The sequence below is a fragment of the Colias philodice genome, chromosome 21 (assembly GCF_061535455.1).
Source record: "Colias philodice isolate Cphi_HAF_F1 chromosome 21, ilColPhil1 Martin Lab GWU primary, whole genome shotgun sequence".
Taxonomy (NCBI): Eukaryota; Metazoa; Arthropoda; class Insecta; order Lepidoptera; family Pieridae; genus Colias; species Colias philodice.
This window is the reverse complement of record NC_143106.1, coordinates 1,417,769-1,431,997: the sequence shown is the minus strand read 5'-3', so window position 1 is coordinate 1,431,997 and position 14,229 is coordinate 1,417,769. Positions and strand designations below refer to the sequence as shown.

The 14,229-nt window shown below is 33.2% G+C and overlaps 1 protein-coding gene and 3 long non-coding RNA genes across 4 annotated transcripts in view; 3 read left to right on the top strand and 1 right to left on the bottom strand.

The window, feature by feature from the left end:
• The window catches only part of LOC149478646 (uncharacterized), a 329,584-nt gene that overhangs the window by 58,353 nt on the left and 257,002 nt on the right, over nt 1-14,229 (top strand). The window lies entirely within an intron of this gene.
• Smr (nuclear receptor corepressor smrter) overlaps nt 1-14,229 on the bottom strand; it is a 140,077-nt gene that overhangs the window by 78,376 nt on the left and 47,472 nt on the right. The gene's annotated exons all lie outside the window — the stretch shown is intronic.
• Nucleotides 1-14,229, top strand: part of LOC149478662 (uncharacterized) — a 37,381-nt gene that overhangs the window by 12,733 nt on the left and 10,419 nt on the right. The gene's annotated exons all lie outside the window — the stretch shown is intronic.
• On the top strand, nt 3,625-5,147 carry LOC149478663 (uncharacterized). The gene is made up of 3 exons (XR_016317355.1): nt 3,625-3,785; nt 3,911-3,972; nt 4,047-5,147. It is a non-coding gene; the product is annotated as an uncharacterized LOC149478663 (long non-coding RNA).

Sequence of the window (14,229 nt, the reverse complement as noted above, 5' to 3'; positions counted from 1 at the left end):
TCATCTTCAAAATAAATAACTGCCAAAATATATTAAAGTATCGTAAATATAGAAATATGTACATATTTTATACTCGTTCTATCACACACAGACACAATATTATTTACACAAGTGAAATCTGAAATTTACGTCATTTGATGTTATCGTAAATCTTCATTATTTAATTTAAATTGTTATTAAATATTACCTATTTTTCATTTGATATAATGACATATTACTAGAACTCGATTTAAAGGCTCTAAATTTGAATCATAAAATATGGACTACTACTACGCTATTTATTTTAATTAATTTATATAGTTACAGAAAATTCTTCTTTACCTATTTTATGAAGCACGCATTTCATCCATAACTTACACCTTTTAATTCATATCTTAATTATGAACTGCTGCTATAACATACGATCAAAACCATAGATAAAAAATTTAAAAGCAGTTCGCCCACGAGCACCGAACGCCACGAGTGTAGGCGTCAGCAGCCAGCGCTTTAGCATGCGTCATGGTATAATGCGCCGGCGCATGTTCTGTCAGCGACGTACCAATTAATTATTGTTATTTCTTTAAAAAAGGATATTAACATAACAAATTATAATACGTTGTTCTTGAATGAGTAATACCATTGCATGAAGATGATTACAGAGGAAATGTATAAGGCCTAGAGATCCGGTTCAGATACAGTGACCTTCAAATGTTTGACCTTTATAAATAAACGCAAAGCACTTCATTCAGTTAATTATATGAGTTCGTTTGTTTGAGTTATTATGCGCACTGTGAAACATCTTTATTCAATTCGATATTCAGTCTTAAGAAATGGGATAATGAGCGAAATACGTATTAGAAAACACGACTAAATTATTATGATGTTTTATGCTACGAATTCACATTTCACATATTTTAATAGAAACTAAAAAACGTATTTTATAAATAATCTGGAACATCACTACACAATACTACCTCGTCCTAAATAAAGAACACGTGTAGAAAACTATTCGTATTTCGTACCATACATATTTTTTTCAGTAGTTAGATATTTTTAAGATCTGCTAAAGGCTGCTGTGGGTATTTTATTTGACGATGAAATTACATGGATAAAATTGAACGAAAATTTTTACTAATCGATCCTTCATATTTTCATTTTATTTTTATATCATTGTACAGTAAAACTATCATTTCAAGAGCCAATTCATAAATTTAATACTCAAGTAGTACCTAAGTCTATACGTTCATATACCTCATACAAAATTGAAAATACCATAATAGTATATCTCAACAATAAAACATAGTATGTGTCCAAGATTTCCATTTAAACAGCCCATCATTCATCTTAATTTACATGACAGTCGAGATTTGCGAATAAATCGCGTGGCGTATACGACTATGACTAATTCCGCTTTTAGACGTATAATGCTTAAATAATGGTATATTTGCTTCGTGGAAACTATATTGTAGAAATAGTCAAAGTGATTCATGAATAGGACAGTAGCGCCACGCCCTCGTCGCTCTATTTCGAAAAAAAAAGGTCAATTTATTAATAAGTCTATCCAATAATAAGGTCCCGATCGATACTAAGCCGACATGGTTATGGAAATGATCGAATTTATCAATAAAATTTGGAAAATCATCAACTTCAGCGCTCCTATAACTATAACTACCTTATGTAGGTACTTTATTTCCACTGCAGGCACACAGGGCTCCTAGATGGAACACGGAAGAGAATTATAAAAAGTAATAGTAAGCTATAAAAGGTTAATTTTCTAGTAGAAGAAGAAGGTAGTAGTTTTTTCGTACTTTTACTAAGTAAAACAGATGTGAAATGAATAATGCCCCATATTCCTCGATCAATATCATTCACGTAGCAGTACATTACATTACTTGATATAAATAAATAAATAAATCATTTATTTGCACCATTAGATATATCTTACAAAAATTTAATGACCCAGGCTCCTAATATAGTTGTAAACTGTTTTTCAGGAACCTGTGTTCACACTAATTTATATTACACTGTTACAATGGCGTTTGTACACGAATTTATTCAGCTTTAGACATAATTTATTATAATATTATTTGTTACATTTCAACATTTGTTCATTATACATTATTATTAATTACCTATTTAATAATTATGCATGCATTAAAAAATAAAACAATAAAAATAATATCACCAATAGGACATTATGATAAGAACAATGTAATATTTTATCATTTCATATTTAATTTTATCAACTACACGGGAAAGTGTATGTGCAATAATATGAAATACACTGCTATTTTATACATTTAAATTGTTTAAAGCCCTGAATGAGAAAAATATGAATCTGTTCATATCGCATAACATTTTATTCAGAAATTAAAAACGTTTGATTTTGTCGATAATGATCTTATTTAAAAATTTCTTAATTTTCGTAGACATAATTTGTAACTGTAATTCTAAAATCAATCGCAGAGGTCAGACGGAGGTCACTGGTTGCTAAGCAACAGAACCGATTCAGTACAGGTCAACCAGAACGAAATTCAGCCCAAAATAAATATATTGATATGATCCGTCCGCATAAAAGGTGACTGGACCAAATTATCGATTAAATTTGTCCTCTAAAAAGGCACTTTGGTACGCATTAATAAAGACGAAAGTCGATTGAAAACACAATGTAACATTAAGTGTGCTATAATTGTATATCTACGTATTTTACCTATATAAAAGGCTAATAAATCATAAAAAGACCGACCAATGTACAGCTGATAACGTTCTTACACACTCCATAAACTAATTTTATCTTATAAAATTAAAAATATACCTACTAAGTCTCCAAAAAACTATATAAACAATGCAAATAAGGTGAAGTTTTGTTATTGTATAAGCCACGATATTACCGAAATAACAATTATTATTTACACCTCAACGCTTTTATGTGACGATTCAAAACGTCCTTACTTAGAAAAAAATCTCTGGTTGTTTCTTTCACGCAAAAATAAAATTACATTAACGAACCCACCGACAACAGAACCGCAGTGGTTGTGTTGTCGATGAACGAACCTAAAGATCTAAAATTTTATTCTAGGTTTCCTGTTCTAAAATTTTATTCTAGGTATCTTAGCATTTTATTAAAGCAAAACAGTATATCTGGACACAAAAACGTTATTTAATGCTACCTTTCCGTACCAAATAGAAGGCCCATAAACTTTTATATACGCAAAACTTTATCTTACATTAAGGTGATGAATTAATTTTTCTAACATTTACGGCCCTTTTTAAACCTTCGTAATTTTTATATTATTAAAGTTGTCGTGATGAAAATTCTTGACAAGAAAGTTCAATAGTAACACAATACGTCTACCGTTTTAGAAACATGATTCCATGATATTTTCTCGATAGAAAAAAAATACAAAGTTCTCATTGTTATTTTTTTATAATCTCTGGCATCTTCAAAATAACAAACGTAAAGTTACGACTTTTTGGATATTAACTATAAAATATACAACCTATACGTCTACCGATTTAGAATTTTGAAATATGCGATGGTTTTGAAATAAACAAGAAATACTTGAAATTAGCGCGCGACCAGCCAATATAGCGAGAGCCGCCCTGTACCTTCCTACCCCGATCGCTGCACGAGTCATTCCCGTTACGGCCGTCACACGGGGAACTTGTGTCGCTCGCGCAATCGTAAAAAAGGGTGACAACACGATAAGACAAAATGAGACAAATGGGGACAATAAAGAAAATAAGAAGAAGAAACATAAAGGTTGGAGGAAAAAGAATGCTTACAATTGGAACAAATTAATGAAGTAAGTTGGTTTTATTTAAATTTGATGATAATTGTATTATAGACGATGTTTGATATGTACCCCTGTTTTAAGTACATAACGAATGTGTAAGATATTTTCATTTATAGCATAGATAATCTTTTCAGAAATCCGGAATCCAGAAGGAAAATAAACCCACTGATTGTTCACAATGTGAACCCACTCCTTCGTAAGTACCTTTATTCAGTCAAAAATGTATGTTATCAACGTTCTACTGGTTTTATCGCATGATTCCATTTTTAGCAAAAAGCAACAAAGTGCAAAGAAATAAAAAATCATGGTGAACTTAGTGGAAGTATGGCGGACATAATATGGAACAGGAGCTCATTGGAGTAGTATTATATTTTAAAAAAATACGAAATAATTTCAAGAATTACATTTCTTAGAAGGTGGTAGATAAGTATGTTGTTTATAGAATTTGATGTTGATATTTATTTCATTTATACTTACTACACCTGTGCGGGAAATTGCTTAGTAATAAAACAGGTTTATATTCATATTTACATAGTAATGTGAGTTTTCATTTCGAAAAATTTTGTGTAAGTATATTAAATTGAGTTCCTGGGTGATCTGGAAACACAATTGGGCCCGGAAGATGGCGCTGCAGTCACTCCTCCTAATGACATGAACCGATTTGGATGAATATTTGTGTGCACATTTCATTTTTGTGGGATGATTGGTTGATTCGCTTTCACATTAGCTAATATTATGTATTTTTGTTGTTAGAAAGTAAACTTAATTTAATGTTTATAATACATTATTATTGGTATAAATAAGCCAGTGTTCGTCTCACATTGCTGTACCTGCCTACCTACCCTACCAGGGCCTAACTTTGTTCTGGCTATTTTATTTTGATTATTTGTAATGAATAATTACAATTATAATAGAGTGCAAAAAATAAATACATGCGTCAATATATTTTGTGTTTTTTTTTAAACAATTTTTTTATTTAAAAAAATATCATTCCGACCGCGGCTTTGCCCGCGTGGAATTAGGTTATATCGTGAATCCTGTTTTATCCCACAGAAGTGTTCAGTTCGGATAAAAAGTATCCTATGTGTAAATCCAGGCAATTAGCTATATTTTATCAAAATTGGTAATGTAGTCTTGACGTGATTAAGTAACAACTAACAAAAAAATATACAAATTAACATCCAAAGTTTCGCATCAGTTTTACTGTATTAGTGATATCATCCACTCTTGACTTTGACTGAGAAGAATTAGGGTTTATAACTTCTTTCAGAAATAGTACCTTTCATTTCTGGGCATGATGTAATATCTACGTCAGCATCAAATTCTATCTAAATCAATTCAGTAGTCCGCGTTATTGAGTACCATTTCATTTTTTCAGAGTAACAATATTTTTTGTTATTTTAAAGATTATTTATAACCTGTATTATTTTGTAATAAAGTAAACATTACGAAATAATAATAATTATTAATAATGTCTAAGTAGTTGTTGGAAAGAAGATTATTTGTTTATAAGCAAGAAAATAAAACCAATAAATCAACAATTGAATAAATGTATAACAATATTATAACTGTATGACGACTCCATACATGTTTGGTCCGAGTCGGCCAGCGGCAGCGCGGCGAGTTTGCAAGAATGACTTCGCGCACACCGGCGTTCGCGATAGCGAGCTATTGGACTCCGCCCGCCAAGCAGTGGATTTTTTTTTGTGTATCGTCTTAACGCATCCATCACGTCGAACATCGGCTTATCAGCAATATTCTAGAATATTCCAGAACAGCTGATCCCACATTCCCAGGCTCAAGGTCCCAACCCCCCGCCCATCCCTGCGCCTCTCGCCTCCCCGAAACTTTAGGGTCGATACTGCGTTATTTCGAAAAATGAACAAAGGGTGAAAGATATTTTAAATTTGCAAATATGTTTTATTCATTTGTCAGAGCAAATCATACTCTGTGTGAGCCAGCCAGTATCGATTTTTTAGTCACTATTTTAAGCCATTGAAATAAATAAAAACAATAGTATCAGAGACATGGTATGAGTCGCTTGTTTTCTCTTAATATTCAACTAGAAACTAGCAACGTTTATTTTCTGGCACAGTTATTGTGTAACGAAAAACAAATCGCAACTCTCGTTATCAATACGAGATTAGATAAAATTGAATCATAGCTAGATTACCGAATGTAGGTCACAGTTATATATCTCAGGTATTTAGACTGTTTAATAAAAAGCTGGCAAAAGTTTTGTACACTATAAATTACAAATTAAATAATAGAACACAGCTCACGAGATATTTTACATTTCTAAATCCAAAATTTCGCTGCGTAAATTCTATTTACACTGAATAACGACGTACGCAATCCAACCCTTACATTGCCAAATCCCGCCCCTACGCTGTTCACTGAAAACATTCTAACCTAGCCAAGAAAACAGACACCAGCGGAGCGGGACGTTGATAAAAAGATAAATTCAACAGATTCAAGACTGATAAAATTACGCATGCAACGTGGCTCGCTGCGCCGAGCGACGTTGCCAGTCCTCTGACCGCCGCGCCATTACAAATTCTGTCGGCGCGCGGTTACGCCACACGGTCTCAAAATAAAAACAATGTTTTTACTTATAAATTGCGAGCTGATAATAAGTGTTGCTAATATAATCGGTCATACTTCAATGCGTTTTGTACACACGAACTTGTAAGGACGTTTACATTTGATATGAACTAATTAACGTCTAAAACAATAAGAATTATTACTATACAGTGTATTTGAACGAGGACTCATGAGTATTTTCATTCATTTCTTGGTAATTTATGCTAGACGAGTTTTCCTTCATAAAATATAGTCCGTGTAGATAACAATAAATATATGAACGCATTTCAACGAACCCATTGAGTGTTTTAATTTTGAATTAAGGACTTAGGTCTCTGGTGAAGAATTAAAATATGGATATGTAAATTTTACATACTGAAATTAAACTATGTATAGTTCACACTTAATTTTCACACTTAATATCATTAATTTATTCACACATTTAAATAATTTAAAACTTTAAAAGTACCCAATACCTGGCACTGCTAAGTGCTAACTAAACATAAAGAAATGAAGTTTGTGTTCTAAAAAAAATCTTTTTATTTTCTAGTTTCTACGATAACATTTCGAACCAAGTCTAACATTTTACGTATGAAATCCATGATAAAAGACATTGAGATAATATTACTACGTATGGAGGAGACACCACGAACAAAATCTGTGCGCCATTTTTTTGCTCTAACTAAGTTTTAAAAATTATTATCTAGTTAGGTACTTAACGATGAAAGTTATTCCTTTGCACTTTTCCGTATTATTTGTATTATTTGTGCAATATCGTAACACACACGAAGGCATGTTTGATGCGTTTCACTTTAAAACCATTAAAAAATACCGCTCAACATACGTCACATGACGTATGTTGAGTGGAACATAAGTGATGTAGGCGGTGTCGTCTCCATATTAATATTATCTCAATGATAAAAGATTGTCAAGTTAAAGGTGTTTAATCATGATTCATGTGCATTATTTTCGAAAAAGGCAGATTTGTTGACGTGTTTGCACGTAGGTTTCCCATTATTTCGCATTTTTTAATACAAAGCGAAATAGTAGCTCTAAATATAAAATATGTATATAAATTAATACCCCACTTTCGCGTGAAAGTTATTGCGCGACGATTTTATATGCATGAATCATAAATGAGATTCTGAGTTGATTAAATAAAATTCCAGTTGCTTTCTAAGAAAAACACCTAAGTATCTCGATTGAGTCATAACGTTAGTTTTTTTGTTCAAAACTGGTTTGACGGCGTATTTAGAATATATTTATCATTAAGTATATGAAATCGGTGGCAAAATTTTTATTTGCCTCATTCGAAGTCTTATATATAGATTCGGTTCATATGGCAATATGTGTAGAAAATCAGTTTTCAGTTTTCATTTTCAATAGACAGTTATAGCCATAATAAAGTCTAGTTTTTCTATACCCTATTCTAAAACATAAAGCTGAAGATTTACACTAAATTTTCAGATATTTTTAATTCGATTAACGACTCTAAATCTGCTAAGGCATAATTTATTAAACAAGATACAAGTATAAAGTAAAATATTTTTGCCGCATTTCACAAAGAATAAAAAACCGCTATGCAGATGTCTCTATATACATACATATAATATATAAATAAACGCACACTGCGTCCGGTAGCTGCACCCACAGATTATGAGAGTGCAGTAAAAATATACTTTGCAGGGATTTCAGTAATTAGAGGCCCCAGAATACGGGCATTTTATCATGTCCATAAACATATTATTTGTTACTATCTTTAATAGAAGCCTAACTAAGATTATAGGAGGCTAATAATTTTCTAGATTTCCTCATGTGACTTTGTGCACTACACTAATTTCCGTAACCTTTTTCAAGTCCATTACATATTTTATATATAATCTTATTAATATATATAAATCTCGTGTCACAATGTTTGTCCTCAATGGATTCCTAAACCACTTAACCGATTATAATACAATTCGCACACCATGTGCAGTTCAATCCAACTTAAGAGATAGGATAGTTAAAACATGTAGGTACCACGGGCGAAGCCGGGGCGGACCGCTAGTATATAATATTTTCTTCATAAAATTCTTTCACCAAGGTCAAATATGTTTTAATGATAAGATAAAAAAAAAAACTGGTTTGGTGTAAATGCTGAGATACAATATTCTAACTCGCTGTCGTCAATTTTATGGTGCGAGCGTGATTTTAATCATGCAAGAGCCACATTCCAAGGTACATGAATAAGGAATATACTCTGTAGGCAAATGTGAAACCATAAACTTGTAATGGAATCGAAAAAAAGATAGAACTAGGTGGTATACTGATATATAAGTTAGAGCCAGGCAAAACACTATAAAACAACCCAGCATTATTATGGCATACCATTTAAGAATAGAGTTAAGTATTCCTAATTGGTTTTACCCACAGTTTTTCCTTAGACAATTTTAGTTGCAGGAATTTTAAATGGATTGGAAAATGTACTTACTTATGTGTTTTTATATTGAGTGAAATTATCTACGAGCAGTTCAGTACTATAGGATAATGAAATCTGAAATTTGAACCAAACTTATATTTTAATAAGAATAATTTGAATTTACTGATCTATTTTAGTAGGTAATATTAACGTCGAATTAAATGCTTGAAGCTTCAAACAAACATATCCTATGTATAGTAGGTACATATATATTTTCTACATTTAAACCTCCTACACCTCTCTACGTGGCCTGTTTTCTATGCCATTAAGCACTTATGTACAACCCCTATCTAGGGCCCCGTAGTGCCTCGATCCGTACACTCTCGTGTGGTCGGCTCAGCTTACACCGGACGTATTCACTTTCACAACTACATTGTTGCAACTGCAAGCCGAGATAAATTGCTTCACATATACTGGAAGCCACTAGGGGTCAACGTATACAGTTGTCCACGATAACTCTTTGGACGTTGTAAATAACGTCGTGGGTACGCGTGACCTTTGAGCCTAGGTCCCGGCGACGACGATTCTTCTGTGCATATTTGCTTATTACGTTGCATGAAACAACATTAGATTGGTTATTATATGTATTAGGTAATGATGTAGGATTATTTAGTGAATTGCCTACCGCTTTAAGGTCGAAGATCACGTTGGTAGTTGCCAATTAAATGTTATTGCAGTTATATATGACGTACTTGTAATAATAATTAACTAGTAATCAAAATATTTAGCCAGATGCTGAAGCTCCACAAATTTCTTATCCAATATTTATCAAATATTTTTAAGAATTACTTATTGCTTATTACGATGTATGGAAATAGCAAATCGGAGACAATTCATTCAAATACAAATCACCAGCACATAAAAATCATCCTCTCCAAATGAAATTGAAATAGGCCGATTCACCGGGATAAAAGATAAAACCAGCACCGAAGCCCAACGGGGTAAATCTAAAAGAATACATACTAGTGCAATCCGAAAGGAAGTCTGCTGCTAAAACAGACAGTAAGCCGATGAATGGCCATGTGCCAGGAATGCCTAATGCGTACAAGACTACGTTTCTGCGAATACCAAAATGCTTATGGCTTGTATTATGCGATCGTTGTGACGTATAAAAATGACTCATTTTACTATTGAGCCGTTGAATGGTGCATACTGCATAGCTATATTTTATGGCATAATTTTAAAACTTGTAGGTAGTTAAGGTTTGCAAAAGTCATTGTTTTTTTTTTAATTAAACTATGTATTTAATATTGGACCGAAGTTCCTTATTTATTTAAGTAATTTAATTTGGACAAAATATAAATCTTCGTTCATTATTTTACTCATTTTACATAGCAGGTTATCGTAAAATTTCTAATACATAATATTATTCATGCATTCATGAATTCAAAGACGTTACCATATCTAAAATAGCAATATGTCAATCCATCGCCTCGTACATACGAGAAACATCGCTTCTGTTCACCGATCTTGAAACATGCCCAGCAATGTACAGCACATGTGTATCAGATTCCGTTATTAAAAACACCAAAACACCTAAACCGGTCTCTAGAAGATGTACACACCGCCGCGTGTCGAAACTAGTTTTCCGAGACAATAGACCGAATAAAACTTCTCGATCTTTCTCACGTAAATAACAAAGACAAGCATAACAACGCGTTGTAGAAATTCTGGGAAAAATTGCCACTTTTTAAGGCGCCACGGCATACATATTACATTTATTTTGCGCGATACGAATATATCTCAGGTAATTTAACAGTTCTATGACCGTTTTGGTCGCTGAATATTTAGGATAAAACTTATCTTAATTTTAAGTACCTTTGTGATAAATAACCTTTTTTGGGAAAATTATTGAGTAGATACTTTTTTACGGTATTATGTTTATTTAATTATTACTTGTAATGGCGTGACGTCACACACTAATAACAGTACTAAACAATTTAATCACCAATCACCATACCAATTTAGGATTTGTCTATGGAATCATAATGCTATAATATAATCTAATTAAGGTAGGTACTTATGGGTCAGATAGGACTGGCTTTATTTACTTGTACCTAATAATATATTATTAGGCTAATAAAACACCTGGTTACGATTTACTAGGTACATTTAATTGAGAAGTATTAAAAGTTAGCAATAGTGAATTAAAGTTTCTTAAAACGAATTAATCCACGACGACTCTTTAATACTAATATACCTAATTAATATTTAAATAATTATGCTTGCTATCAAATTCAAAAACAAAAAATAATGTTGTGCCTTTGTTTTAAAATTCTTTGTAATCATCATTGCATTCTTATCTGATAAAATTACGGTACGTTTATCAACGCACGTAACAAAGTAAAATTCAGAAGCATATTTTACAAAGCCAATACTGCCCAACTAATGGCTGGTTCACACTTTGATTAGTGCGAGTGCAGGTGATGAGTAGTACTACGTGTGGACAGCGACTGTTTAGTGCGAGTGTTTAGTAGGCTGTGTAGTAAAGTGAATAGAAGCGTGTTCTATTTTTTTGCGAGTGGACTGCGAGTAGCCACGTCCCGCGCGCCCTCCCTTCCCCCTCACTCGCAGTGTGCCTGCCTAAACACGTCTGGACAGGAGTGTTTAGTGTTTAGTGTTTAGCGTAGTGTGTAGCGTCGCGAATTTCACCATTGTCCTGCACTCGCACTAATCACCTGCACTCGCAGTTGAATTGGACACTACTCGCACTACACACCTGCACTCGCACTACACACCTGCACTCACACTAATCAAAGTGTGAACCAGCCATAAGCGCAAAAGCGGTAACTCAAAGAAAGCGAGTTTTGAGATAATTGAAGTTATGTAAAAATAGTTATATATATACTTTATGTATAGTTTTTTTTATTTGTTAAATATTATTTATATATTATATAGGGTGTATTTGTTATCACATTAGTTAAATTATCAAAAATGTATAATAATGTACTTTATTCATGAGATACGGTTACACCGCTTAGTAAACTATAGAATTAAAATTGAGATACCGCTTTTTCGTTAGCTCTTCTCAAACATGTGTGTATACAAAAAGGAATGTATTTTCTATCGAATAAAATATGTATTATTTGAAAAAAAAAACAATTAAAGTATATATATAACGTTTTTTTATTATTAAAATTTGAAATTACATAAAAAAATATTTAAAAACAAACGGTTTTTGGAAGGAATTTTAGTAGTCAAAAGTAGGGAGTTCTCTCCAAAAGGACATTCTATTTTGTGGTATTATATTTTGAAAAGATTTCAAAATATTTTCTTTTTTGTTTCTTGGAATTCCTTCCGGAGCAGTTTCCTTTTTTGCTGGAGGCAAGACATGACTTTTTAAATTTTTTTTTCCTATAATGCTAGCAGTAATTGCATTTTGATCGAATCCTGTTTTGTAGGTGATATCAAAACTGCCTCTTTTAACTTCAACTTCAACCATTTCGCTGACATATGGACGCGGTTTAATTCGAGACAGTGCATATTGTGTGGTATAATCATCCCAGTCATAAAAGTCTTGCATGTTCATCTCTTTAAGTTTTACATTTTTTCTTGCAGTGCTAACTGCCTGAGAAAAATCTGCGAAATCATAAATTTTGTTTTTCATGCGTTTTATGGACAGCTCTACCCTATGATGGAAACTATCAGCTGACATAAAGGTGTGGCCGGATTCAAAATATTTGATGACAATCTTGTCGGCGTTGATATCCTTAGAATTTATAATATAAATTAAGAAAGAAAAAAACGTCCAGTTTTTGTTCTGGGAGGAACAATTATCAACCCATAGTATGATATTTTTTTTATCCCGATGAAAAATAAAAAATTGATAGTATGTATTAGAAATATAATAAATCACTGTAAAATGTATTACAAATTCGATCTTATCCAGTAAAACCATAAGGGCTAATTTAATTTTGCTATTGCAACCGTATCTCACTAATTCAAAACAATTTGCGTATTATGCAAGCATTAAAATACTAAGCATTATAGCGGTAACTCATTACTGATTTTACTCATCCTACTTACCGCTTATCGGCTAAGCAAAAGTTGTGTATTTATTTAAGAATTTTAGCGATATTTAAATTTGCGGCTGGTTGCCTACGTAATATTAATATACCTCTAACACCCTTAGTGATATATGGTAAAACTGAGATAGAAAAATCTTTCTTAAGGTTTTTTCATACGTTTTGAACAAGATAGTGCTAAATGGCTTAGTCCAGTAGATGCGTATTTTTTAAAGCTATCCGATGGCATAAAAATCAATTTTACGATTTTTTTTGAGATACCGCTTTTGCGCTTAGCAGGGCAGAATACTGAATGAATCGTTTTCAACAGCGTGGAAGTGCGGCAACGTGGCGCCCGAGCGGTGCGGCAACGTGGCGCCAGCCGCCACTGTCAGTGCAGGAGGCGGCGCGGCAACGTCGCTAAACTGATTCAGCAGTTACGTGATTAGCCCGGTTTACACGCACGCTCTTTCGCGCGCGATTCGGCTTTCACGCGGGAAAGAGCGAGCATTTAAACGATGACAGAGAGAACGAGATTGCGCGTCCACTCCGCACACACTCCAACGCGCCATGCTTTTCTTCGTTCAATCGCGCGTGATTATCGTTTACACGCACAATCTTTCCTCTTTCCTCAGCGCGCGTGCTTTCCCGCGTTCAATCCCGCGCACTCAATCACGCGGTAAAGAGTGTGCGTGTAAACCGGGCTATTACATAGGACGTGATGGCGAATATTTTTTACTATTTGTTATTTTTATGGCCGTAATGGTTTATCGTAGTAACGAATACATTGAATGTTGATTAAACGTTTTTAATGATTGTCAGTAATTACTTAAATACATACATTTAAATTTTAAAACATTGAAGCAAAAATTAATGCCATTGCCATTACTACTAAAGAATAAAGATACATAATTTTAAGGCATACTGATTTTTAAATAAATTAGGTGGTTTCTAAACTGGTAGGTTAGGTACTTTCTAAACTGGCTTTCAATTTCTGTTAGTTTCGTATCAAACATGTACCTACTCTGAAACTACATATAAAACGTTTACGGTTTATCTGATGCAAAGGAGATATAATATTATGAAGTTCATATTGAATTTGTTACATTCGCCTTGATTTAAACCGTATACAATAAATATTAAACTAGCCTCAACACTTCGGGATGATAAAAAATTCCATTGAGATGGAAAATTCAATATCTTGAGCGCAAAGCGAGCAAGCAGGGAATAGAAGGCAGGCCTCCCGCCTCAGCTCGGCTATGCGATTCGATAACGGATAATAGCCTTTTGCCTACACAGTGGCGCCGTCGCCATTCCGGCAGTCGGCGGTCAGAGCTCGAGTGGAGAGCCCGCACGTACTATTTTGAATAACTTTTGTATGGTGCAACGATGGCTGGTTTGAAGC